Here is a 12,387-nt window from a genome sequence, read left to right as displayed (position 1 = left end):
CGACGAGTGCATTCTGAATACCCTTTACTTTGTCACCTCTTTCCTTCCCTCCCTTTGTCTTCGATTATTCTTAGGATTCTATTCTTTTTAGAATCGTTCTTTTTTTTTTTTTTTTAATTTTATAAGAAGATGCATGACAAAAGGCATTCGTCGAATTTCTTTCTTCCTTTACGAATTCTTTTTAGAGAAATTAATCAAATTAATTTTCTCGAATATAGTCGTCTGTGTATAGGAAAAAATTATTCAAAATGTTATCGTTCAATACAATATATTTCAAATTGAAATCGTTGAAGAGAATAGTTTTTCGATAAGTTCATCGATGCTATGAATTGAATACATAAATGTTAATTGGAGATACATCGTCCTTGGATGGAGATGTTAAGCAGCTACCCTAGCATCAGTTTTTATTAGCATACCTCTATGTATCCGAGTCTATAGCAAAGTGAAATGCTTGATGATGAATACCATTCAAATTCCAGGAGCTTCTAATTTAATTAATCTAACAAGGTATAATAAATATTAAATTATACTTTAATAATTATTATTGAAAAAATAACGATATAAAATGTAGATTGTTACTTAAATTATTTTTACTATTGTAAAAATAGCTTCTTTCTTTATTTGATCTAGAATATAACTATTCAGAAAGGTATTCATATTATTTATGAAATGCAGTGTAAATATATATCTAACTCTACCACTTGTTGTTACTTGAATTATTTCTACAAAAATACTACAAAAAATAAAAATGTTTTCTCTCTAATATCTAAAGAGTAGCACAGAAAAATCTCTTATCTTCAGGAACAACCAAAGTACATTCTCAAATCTGAACTATCCTAGCGTTTCAGAGATACCTCTCGTATTTATTTCCTCCTTTGTCTCCTAGTTTTTCTTTTCTTTTCTTTTCTTTCTCTTTTTGTTTTTCTCCAGTCAACCCTCTCTGTTTTCTCCGCTTGTTTTTCCATCGCACTTCTACATCTCTTATCCAGTAGCTTCTTTTTGAATTTCTTCGTTTCTGTTTCTTTATTTAACTACTTCTCATTGTTCCATGCGCCATTCTTTCCCCCTTTGTTTTCCTTTAACTCTCGCGATCCCTCCTCCCTCTTTATCCCTTTATTCCCTCTCCCCCAACTTGTTCTTCCCATCTGGCCCTACTTTAAATTCCCTTGATCTACACCCATGTTCGATCCCAAAGAGCGACGCAACGTGTTCTATCCTGTGCACCATTCTGCGCACGTGTCCATGATGCCTTTGATATGCTTTCGGTGTCAGCCATTTATAAAATAGAAAAATTCGCGTCGATGGCAATAAACTTTAGAAAAAAATTCTTCAGAAAGCAATTTGTTGGGCCAACGTTCGAGGGCTGGTTTTCTTCGAGTAACGTTTCGCGAATTCGAATTGAAATCTTAGATTGACTCGATAGATTCAGAAATGTTACATAAGAGACAAAATATGTGGCGGAAAATAAAATTAGATTACAGAATTCTTTGTAATTTTAAATTTAAAAATTCATACGAATACTTGTCTCATTTTTTGGCAAAAATAATTTCGAAAATGTCATTGCGAAGAATTATTGTACCAATGTAAGTGGTATTTAATACGTCAAATAAGAATAAATAGATTCTTGTGTTTTGAAAGTGTCTCTTGTCTAAAAAATTTATGTTCTTTCGAGCAAATTCTTGTGATGTCAAATTGTTATTGATCTTCAATTCATCGATTTGATTTTTCGACAGATATTTCTGTCAAACAGCTCGTACATTAAACGAGAAACTGTTTCGAGCAAGTCACGGTGGAATTCCGAATATCTGTCTATATACTCTCTCCACGCTCGAAAAATATACACTTGTAAATTTCACGCGGCAATCGTTCTGTTTCGCTGTTTCAAACATACATACGTGCATATGTAGTTATAAAGAGAACTGGTTCGGAATATTATATGGTGATTCCCAGTAATTCGTTCAATCCTATGAAAAATTGAAAGAAAAATAGGATAGAATGGGAAACGATGGTGGAACAAAAAAATATCGTGAAAATTTGAAAATTTAAAAATTCGGGTAAGAACTTGAATTTTTCAAGAATTCATAACATAACAGGAATATTAATTTTACAGGGTCGAACGAAATTTCGATATTTCGAAAGAAATGGAATACATTATTGTAAAAACACGGTATCTTTGTAAAAATCAAGCAAATCCCCATCACACAATATCGAATAATACAGGATCCAAATTTAGTTAATTTATTTAGGATATTCTTAAATTTGAGCTTATTTAAATCTCCAATTTTTATCCTAACCCATTGTCGCGAATTTCCTTCTTCTTATAATAAGAATCCATTTTCTCTTCTTCGAGAATTTACTTCCATGAAATATATAATTCCTCGATGATGATAATCGCAAAGGTACGTCCTGACACGCGACATACATTCGTGGATTCGATCCGAATTTGAGGATTCGAGCAAAGCTTCCAGATTATTGTGCATCGATGCAACGATTTGTCTGGGCGCAGTTAGTTGTCGATGTAACAGAACGCGTAGCATCGGAACGAAATCGATGAACGAAACGACTCTGGATTGGATTAAACCACGCATATCTGGCATCCATTGCAGGTTGCTGCCCTGCCAAATATTTCTGTCGACAACGAGCAGTGGGAAGACACTGAAATATGACCTGTGCGGCCGCGCTACTGGATTGCGAAATCTGGATATATCATGCGCGAATAAATGACCCAGGTTACAGGTATTTGATATATATATATACATTTTATTGCGAAAAAAGGAAGAGAAAGATCAGGAGAGTATTTCAGCCAGTGAAATATTTTTAGATCGTGGACGTTTGACAACGTGATTATGCAAGTTGTTCAGATAGTTGGAATTATTGGGATGGAATGGATGAAATGAACGAAGTCTTACTAAAACTGTAAAATAGATTCATTTAGCTTTTTCGATTCATTTCGAGAAACAAGATCATAATTATTATTACAATTATTCTTAATAAATTAATTATTTCATAGGTAACAATCCAACGAATAACGATCTGGATCGAAGACTTTAATTGCTCGGAAATATTCAACCCTTCCATTACATCGTTTTCTAACTTCACGAAATATCTTCGGTGGCGTTTAATAAGAATTTAAAATCGCCGAGTGAAATGAAACCGAGCAAGTTCAATAAAATTATAAAAGGAAAGAATAGAATCTTAATTGAGTTTTAAAAGCAGCGTCTGTCCAATTCGACCAAAACTTTCCATTGAATTACTCGACACGTAACGCACGATGATTATGCGATGCTCTTCGAATCGAATTGTTGAAGAGAGTTCGCCAGTTTGCGGGAACTTACTTTCGAAACAGTGAAACGTGTTTCGTTTAGTGGATAAAGCCGCTCTCAAAACTCGGCCATTGTTTTTGACGAGTTAGTCGATCGAGCAAAGTTCAGAAATCCGTTTTAATTTTTCGTTTCCCCTCGAACCGTTAAAAGCAGTTAAAAGAAATATCTCTTAATCGTAGCAAATCACAATTAAATATATTGGATCGCAGATATTGAAAAAAATATTAGAAAGATCTGTTATACAAAGATTCAAGAAAGATTCAACGAATTAGACAATGAACATCTTTCAATCATTATCGTTTGGACGCCTCATATCATTTTAGAATTTTAAAGTTTCAAGAAATTCCTAGAATTATTGAAAAACGCCTTGCACAAAGGAAAATTCAGAATGCCATTAGAATCGAAATAAAAGATCAAAGTGAATTTTCAATTTGAAGTCAAGATCAAGGAATAATTGTTATTGTTATTTATTAGTCTCAAGATTAACTTGGAAAATTCTTCGAACGGGAAAGGCAAGCGCAATTTTGCTATATTCAGAATTGATTGACGATTCTAATCTAACATCTAACGTATAACGTGATGGAAAAATGAAAAATGATAAGACGAAAGAAGATCGATGGGACGACGAGGTATAAAAGACAGAGAGACAGAGTAGGTGTTAGAGCTGACCAAATCTGTTTAAAGTATCTCTCCGGAGGTTCGTGTTGATCACTCGAAAGGATTCAGTCTACGATGTTGCGTAAACTTTTCAATCCTTGTGGAGCGAACGTTTGGTTACCGATGGATGGCTCGACAACACGAATACCATGCAAGATTTAAGCAGCCTGTTGTGCGTTTAAGCTTCTCTGAAACCATCGGAATAATGGCTTGACTGAGCAGCTAATTATCGGCTATTGTATATCCAAATCCAGCTTATGTTACGTGTGGGTGTTCAACCACCGTTTGAAACTATGATTGATAAATCATTGAAAATTTTTTTGACGAAAATCACTTGACATTGTACATACGTGAATATTAAATTTTATACAATTATTATTTAGAAAAAGGAAATAATCTTCACAGAGAGAGAGAGAGAAATATAAAAGAAAATTAATCTCATTAATTGTGTAGAAATATTCAAATAAGGTATAATAAAGAAACGAAGAAAATAATCGAATCTTCAAGATTGAAGACGGAATTTCTGGAAATTCGTTATATCTCGTTTCGAATTTTTCAATTTAATATTAACGCACTATTTGTGGAAATCGGAAAAAGAATAATGAGAAAGTTTAAGTAGAATTTACATATCTTGTTGTTCCAGATTACACAAGAGACGAGAATTCTATAACGTATTTCATTCAACTGACTTAACAATGTTTTATACGAATGCAAGTTGTTTTGACAGTTCTCCTAACTATCCCAGCGACGTCTTAGTCCTCAAGATTGCACGCATCACGAGGCAACTCGAGAATAAACTTTCGAGTAATAATTTCACATCCAGCACGGGATGAAACGTAACTGTATTCCATAAAATTTGAAGGAACGTTATAAATATTCCACGTCTTCAAATTATGGAAACGCAACATTTATTCTTCTCGGATATTTGAGAAATTGTAAAATTCGCTTTTCCCGATGATACTTTTATCACGAATATAAAAAAGAGGACATCGTTTCTTAAAAAAAATTTACCGCCTGAAAGAGTCCATTATTCAATTCGTAACATTGGATGTGTTAAAACGTCGAGTTTATTGAAATCGTTCGTTTCGATCCTCGATTTCCTAGCCTTTTTCTCCGTTGGCCGCCATGCCGTTCAATAGAAATGAATGGAAAGACGAACAAGAATGCGATGATAAGGGCGAGGTCGAAATGCATGGACGAAGCAAAGAAGCGGTTCCGGCAATATGAAAAATTCGAGAGAAAATTTTCACCCCTTCTTATTTGCTCAATTTCCACCAGTGAAATGGACATCGTTTTGTCCGACGTACATACATTGGTGTAAATTTATTCGTCTTCTTAAATTTATCTTGGAATAGAAGGAAATGGACAAATCTTGATGCGAATCAAGATATAAAATTAATATAATTAAATGTGGATTGATATATATGATATATATCAAAGAAACAGTGAAATTATTAATCAATTGGCATATTTAATCTTATTGAAATAGTAAAATAATATGATACAAAAAATGAATTATAATGATTGAATATTTTTAATTGCATAAAATAAAGAAAAAAAAACTGTATAAAATCTAGCATTTTAGATATTTTACTGCGTTAAAAAAAATTTTTTTAAATTTCACCACTCGTCCATTTCCAAGTTTATAAATCGCGGTGTAATACACGAAATATGTATATATATATATATATAAACATGCTTGTCGCATATCGTGTCAACACGGAGAATAAAATTCAACCGAAAGGTAACGCCGTTTCCCTCTTTCTCTCTCTACTTTCTGTTTCTACATTCGTTTTGACATGCGCAACAATTTCAACCTCTGTTCGTTCCATAATTTACAGACCGCATTTTTTTTCAGATATTATCAAAACCGGTGGATTAAAAAACGAGGACTAGAACGTTGATGAAAATCGTGACGGATACGAAAATAATTCGAAACGGTGGAAAACATCAATTAATATTAACGAGAACGATCGACAAAGGTGAATTTCATAAAACTCATCCCTCGGGAAGAGAATAATAATTCATTTTTGCGCGTATCAATTTCTTGTTCCAAGGATCTTTCTCGTTCCCCCGTGTTATTGATATCTTTTTTTAATGAATTGACGATCGACGTGAAAATTCAAATTCGCTCTATTTATTATAACGATTATGATACGCGGGTATTGGCGAATACTTTTTAACGCGTTGAAAAAGACCCCCGGCGGATTATAGCCGTTTAAACGATCAATTATCGAATTCTAGGGTTTTACGTTCTCTGGCGCTAATGCATCATGAATACAACATGCCGATAATCGAAATAGAGGCCATTCTCACTGTTCACGGGTATCAACGAAACCACGTGGATCGATACGATTCTCGTTTCGACAAAAAAAATATCAACCGTTTGAGACGCTTCATTTTTTACCGAATTCCAATGCGGATTAATTTTGTCATAAATGTGATTTACTTTTTTCATCGAAAATTCGGTAATTCACGAAACTGGGAATCGTTAAGGGTCTATTTAAGGATGAAACGAGGCTCGAAACAATATCTACTTACGAAAAATATTTTTAAGAGCAACTTTTTAAATTTTACTTTCTAAATAATTATTGTTTTTTTTTTCAGATTGAGTCAAATGCGTTAAATTAAATTAATCCTCCTTTCCTCGCGAAAAATAATCTGAAGAGCATCTCTCGAGAGTTCCAATCTCGAATAGATTCGTATCCTTAAACTTTGATCGATCATCCCCATCCCCTTTCTTTAATTTCTTCTTCGGAAGGTCTTTTCTTTATTGACAAAACGAACTGAAAAAATTTTCCATAAAATTTATTTCCATTCTACGGAAGGATATCGGATTTCGAGGATCCAAATTTAAAATCGGATGGACACACCCGCGTCGAGGAGAAAAAAAAAAAAAAATAATAAAACGGTCTAACCCATTTCGTCCCATTGTACACCACTCGAAGAATTGGGAAATTGCGAACAATTAACGCGAATTTTCAACTCGGTAATAATCGGCCGTTCTCGATGATGGTATTTCGAAAGGAAAGGTTTTTCACGCTTCTCAAAAGAGAAAAACTTTTGACCCCGTTCAAGTTCCATCCATCGTGGAACCGAAACTTCTGTCACCCTTCTTCACGATGAAATTACGTTTCAACCCTCCGCAATATCAGCTCCTTTTTTCCTGGACAGGGAGAAAGAATCGGGGGAAAATTTAAATATAGCCGGCAAATTCAGAATCCATCGTCGCTGACCCGCGTGACCCTTGGAAAAAGATCGCCGATAAAAATTCTGGAAACGGGTCACTGATATTATTCAATCGTCCCTTCTTTCGCGAGATGTTGTACTTGTGAATCGCGATAATTAATTACACGGAAAGTTATCCATTTCGTTAAACGTGTGCGCTTTCGAGAAGATGAGAATCGACTGATTTTGAAATGGGGAGATTATTCGAGGATGTAAAAGTGTAGGACTTATTCTTAAATTAGAACTTGAAAACGAAAGTTAGAATTTCGTAATCTCAAGAAATGATTTTTGGATACGAGTGCATTTACAAAAAGTTTAAATGTACAAAAATAGAATACACGCGATATTCAAAAAGATATAAATATGTAAGTATATATTACGATATTTAAACACATGTTTATTTCAATTTTAATCGTGTTAATAGAAATTTATTAATAATAAAATTTAAAAAAAGAAATTTCTACGCAGCTAGCGAAAAATTCTAAAATTTTTTCATATTTTATTTTGCATAAAATAATTCAAAACACAAAATATATTACGCGTAAAGCGTAGCAAAACGCAAGACTCGTTTTCTTCCATTTTCGCCTATTTTGTTTCGCGTACATATTACGCAGAAGAAAAATAATTTAATTTGCAAGAACGTAATAAATTCTTTATTTATCATTCTCAATTCTATCGCGTTCACGGATGAGATATTCTCGCAAATTGATATTTTATTATATGGACTTTTGAATAAAATATTTCGTTTATAGTTGCAAATCCAAAGTATGAAGTTCCGTTCATCGATCCATCGATGAAAACGACACATTTCACGTTTCACGAGGAATAAATTGATTTTTATTGGCTCGATTTCGAGCATATCGGCACAAACAATTAATGCATATTTATGCCGGAGCAGGGGGATTGAAGCGGCTCGGTGTTAAATAATGCAATTTTATTCAAACCATAACCGGTCGTACATCAGTAGCAATTCTTTCAGTCGGTGGCTCAACTGTCTCAGCCCGGATGTTGCCTCTATTGTTATAAAATGAAAGTTTAACGACGCGATGATAAACAAAAGAGGGAAAATTAAAGCCGGGCATTAAATCCCGACCTGGGCAAAATGATTCGTGCAATGAACGCTGCCCAACCCGCTTTCGTCCCTCCTCCGCCTTCATCCTATATTCCTTCATCCTCGCGATTCAAAATCGTGTTCGAATTAAAAAAGCGATGATTTTTCAATCTTGTCGAAATTTCAGGAAAAAAATACAAATTAAAATTTATCGATGTAGAGTGGAATAATCAAAATTATTGTGTAATTACTTTAATAATAGGAAAAACAATATATCTGTTTCGTTATATAAATTGATTTTTCAGATTTCACAATTAATTTATCGAATGAATATTTATAGATAAAAATATATCGATAAAAATTTTCAAATATTTCGTGATATCTAAAAAAAAAAAAAATATTGTCCATTAAATTTAAATTTTAACAACGGGAGTCATTTTCATCCCCTAATTAACTAATTCTTTCCAGATAATCGATCCAGGTGATTCACTTATCGCCGCCTCTGCTGTACTGAAAAATACAATGGTTCCTTGCTAACAATAGAATCGGTAACAAGGAAAAAAACTCCTAAAAGAAATAATAATTATTCTCGTATTTAGTTTCTCGTCTCTCGTTTAATTGTTGCCCGCTCTCCTGCCTCCTTTATTCTATATCATCACGAATGAAAAATAAAACAGTCTCTGTTTCGAGCCAGATATAGCGAGATATCGGTTTACCTTGCGCATTTCGACGAGCATAGAGACGGTCGAAATATTAAGATACGATTGAACGAAGATAGAAATGGAAGAAAAAAAGAGGCAGATCTAACTGTCGATAAAATTAAAGTTTCTCGTAAAAATAATTCCTCCACCATTGTACAATCTATAATTTCCTCGAGAACCAAGGTTTCCTTCTAAAAACTTTTATTCTATCTGTTCAAGTTTATTTCTCTCTCTCTCTCTCTCTTTCTCTGTCTATCTTTTTATCCTCGCAATTGGCTTCTCCGCGGGGAACAGACGATTCCTAATTTGCAATTTACGACTTTTCATCGGAATTTGCATCGAGGCGTTATCTCGTCGAAGGAAAAAAATTCAGGGTGCGGTTGATAGGGAATATATTAAACGCGTATTAAAACAGAGATGGTTGAGGGATGAAAATTCAATGGGGTGGTTGAGTATAGTGAGACGTCTCGGTTCGTTTAAGACGACTCGGTATGTAAATGAGAAGCTCCATCATTTCGGTAATTAAAATGGAACACCTTCGTTTAACTATCGGCGATAAAATAATCTTAATTATTCCGTTTTAAACGTTTTTGTCCAAGATGACGGGAAATACGATGACGGGTAGGGCATAGGTTATTTCGTTGCTCTCATTATTCGTTTTCTCTCTCTTCTCTTTTCACTTCCTCCTTGTTTCTATCCGCCGCGAGACGAACTTGCACGCGGATCGATAAGATTTATATTGATTAGAAGAGGAGGTGGAAATCTCTGGGGAATAAGATCGGAATAAGATTGGCTTGGTCGAATGATGGGATAAGTGAATTATCCCATCGCGATGTGGAGGTAAGAGTAAACTGAGGAATGAAATGAACAAGAGATTTTGATAGAGGGGAAAGAAAGGGAAGCACGAAGATAAGCATTTTGAGGAGAATCTCTGATGAATTAATTAAGTTTAAGGGGAACGTTTGATATCGTGAAAATGGATGGATACGATTGTTTTAACGATTTTTAACTTTTAATGTGTATGAAAATTGATTGCAATGTTGTAAATATAAATGCATAAATAATTCGATGATTTATTGATTGGGTAAGACAGGCAATTTCGGATGACATCATTGTTTAAATGATAAATTCATTCGATAGGGGAGGATAGTGTTTTATGTATAATAAAATTTTTAATATTTGTTTTATTTTTGCAGGGAAAGGACATTACTTTACTCAATCAACATATTATTACAATTAATATTATATTATTAATACACAGTAACAGGAATAATGAGGAAATAAACAATTGTGAAAATTACGAATTACATTATTGTAATTAAAACATGTAAAATACCAAATATTTAATTAAAATATTTAACATTTCTCGCGTGCATGATTTTAATTTAGATGTTATAACATTTCTAATATTTAATATTTTTTATGCGTGACTTTAATTTAGATGTTCCGAGTATTTTTAACTTGTAAAATTAACCATGAAAAAGTTTTATTATTTCAAAAATCCTTCCGTTGGATAAATATTTTTATATTACAGAATATTTTTATATATTATTAACGCAATGTTATTAAAGAATTTTCTTTTTTCATCGATGAGATTAAAATTTTGTTAAATTTCTCGAAACCGTCTGTCATTCAATCAATTTATATCAAGATGTAAAATAAAAAAAATACATATCAAGATAGATATCAAGATGATAGATAATCCAAAAAAAAGAAAAAAATTTTTAAAGAAATTTCCTTAAGTTTTTTTCCTGAAGAAAAATGTAATTATAACATTTCAACTCATAAATTTTCATTTCTTCAAATTTTATAAAATTAAAATTTAGAAGTTTATTATTGCGATATTAAAGAACAAATTCTTAATTACCAAGTGTTCGGTGACTTTATAAACGAGAGAGTATACATAATATACATATATTCTTGTTACTGCTCGTGCATAATGCATCCTTCATCCTTCCCTCCACTTTACTTTCCACTTTTTTCTTTTCTTGGCAAAACTCTTTACAAGTGTTTACCATAAAAGTATCCCCGTTCAAAGGGCGAAGATAATGGCGTAACTGGCTCGACCAGAAATGAGTAGTCTATTGCTTATACATACATCGCGCGCCTCTTTGTCCTTTTATCCTTGGTGGGAAGACCACTCGAGGCTGCATAAGGAGTATCACGAACCGACAAGGAAGAAAGTTACGACGTCTTACGTCGTTGCACCGTGAAAAGCTGCAACCGACGTAAAGAGAGCGGTGCTTCTTTCTCGAGCGGCCACCATTTCTCATGTTCAACGACGTATATCGCCTTGGTTGCCTGGTGACAAACGTTTGTTGAAATTTACACCCCTTTCGATATACGCGTCACTCTTTCTCGCCATGCTTTTATTGGCGTTCCGTCGATGGATGCTATTCGTCAGAAATGCGACGAAATGAAAAGCTATTCGACGTTTTTCTTCCACTGAATATTCTTTTGTGAAAATCAGAAACTCGTTTTGCAATTGCGACTTTCGAGAATTAACTTACAGGCTTTTTTCTTCTTCTAATATTTGCTGTGTAATAATGTATTTCTTACAATAATGATTGATAATTTTGAATGTCAATTCCTTTAACAAATGAAAAAGAATTTCAGTGGATGAGGGAAAAGAGACGTTAAAACAGAAGAGTCTACGAATTTTATCAATAAATATCTTTATCTTTCTTATATTATTATAATTATTATAGCTAAATATGTTTGTAGATATATCTTATACTGTGTGTTTTTTTTTTTTAGGGTAAATGAGAAAGAAAAAGAAGAGGTAAATTAATCCATTGGTAATTGAAGAATTATTCTACCGGATGTGTGCAGAACGTTTTTGAATTTGGCTGTGTGACGTTCAGACAAAGGATTTAAAGCGGAACGAGGAAGCGAATAAGAGATTACGACATGGAATTGATGGCAAAGTTTCTGTCACTATTTGTAGTTCGGGAAACTAACCGAAAATCTATTTCCAGGGATTCACGATTTGAGTAACAAAGGCAGGGATATCAGACTCTATAAAGTAAATGAAATTGTGTCAATTTTAGCGTATAAGTGAATTGGAATCACCATTCCAATGTTCTATATCTACGCTTCACGTGTCTGACTCCTCAATCCGCATATCTTCCAACTTTATAAACGCATTCCTCGGCTCAAAGTAAAGTAAGGACACAAAGATCAATTTAACCTGGTGGTGATCACGTTAAATATTAATGCCGATTAAAACGTCTTTGATCATCTTTGAGTTGTGCATCTCCATAATTTTTTCGTTGCATTGTAAAGGAGCGTGGCATAAATTTTCATCGCTTTATTTCCATAAATCTTAATCGTCTGAAGGTTAATCACGTGATCTATATTCCTTGCCACGAATTCGGATTTGCCGGATAATTCAACATTCCCCACAAGGTGAACGCGATCGCGACCC

General features: G+C 33.6%; 1 protein-coding gene and 1 long non-coding RNA gene across 16 annotated transcripts in view; one reads left to right on the top strand and one right to left on the bottom strand.

Annotated features, from left to right (window-relative positions):
- Positions 1 to 10,325, top strand: part of LOC105736819 (uncharacterized) — a 98,427-nt gene extending 88,102 nt beyond the window's left edge. Inside the window, exon 6 of the long non-coding RNA XR_004225823.2 lies at positions 10,157 to 10,325. This is a non-coding gene — a long non-coding RNA (uncharacterized LOC105736819). The remainder of the gene's footprint in view (positions 1 to 10,156) is intronic.
- The window catches only part of dlg1 (MAGUK family member discs large 1), a 516,408-nt gene that overhangs the window by 213,149 nt on the left and 290,872 nt on the right, over positions 1 to 12,387 (bottom strand). The gene's annotated exons all lie outside the window — the stretch shown is intronic.

The sequence above is a fragment of the Apis florea genome, unplaced genomic scaffold, assembly GCF_048593485.1.
Source record: "Apis florea isolate Af1SG1 unplaced genomic scaffold, ASM4859348v1 contig_3326_pilon, whole genome shotgun sequence".
Taxonomy (NCBI): domain Eukaryota; kingdom Metazoa; phylum Arthropoda; class Insecta; order Hymenoptera; family Apidae; genus Apis; species Apis florea.
Note: the sequence above shows the minus strand (reverse complement) of the source record. Positions and strands in the feature narration are given on the sequence as shown.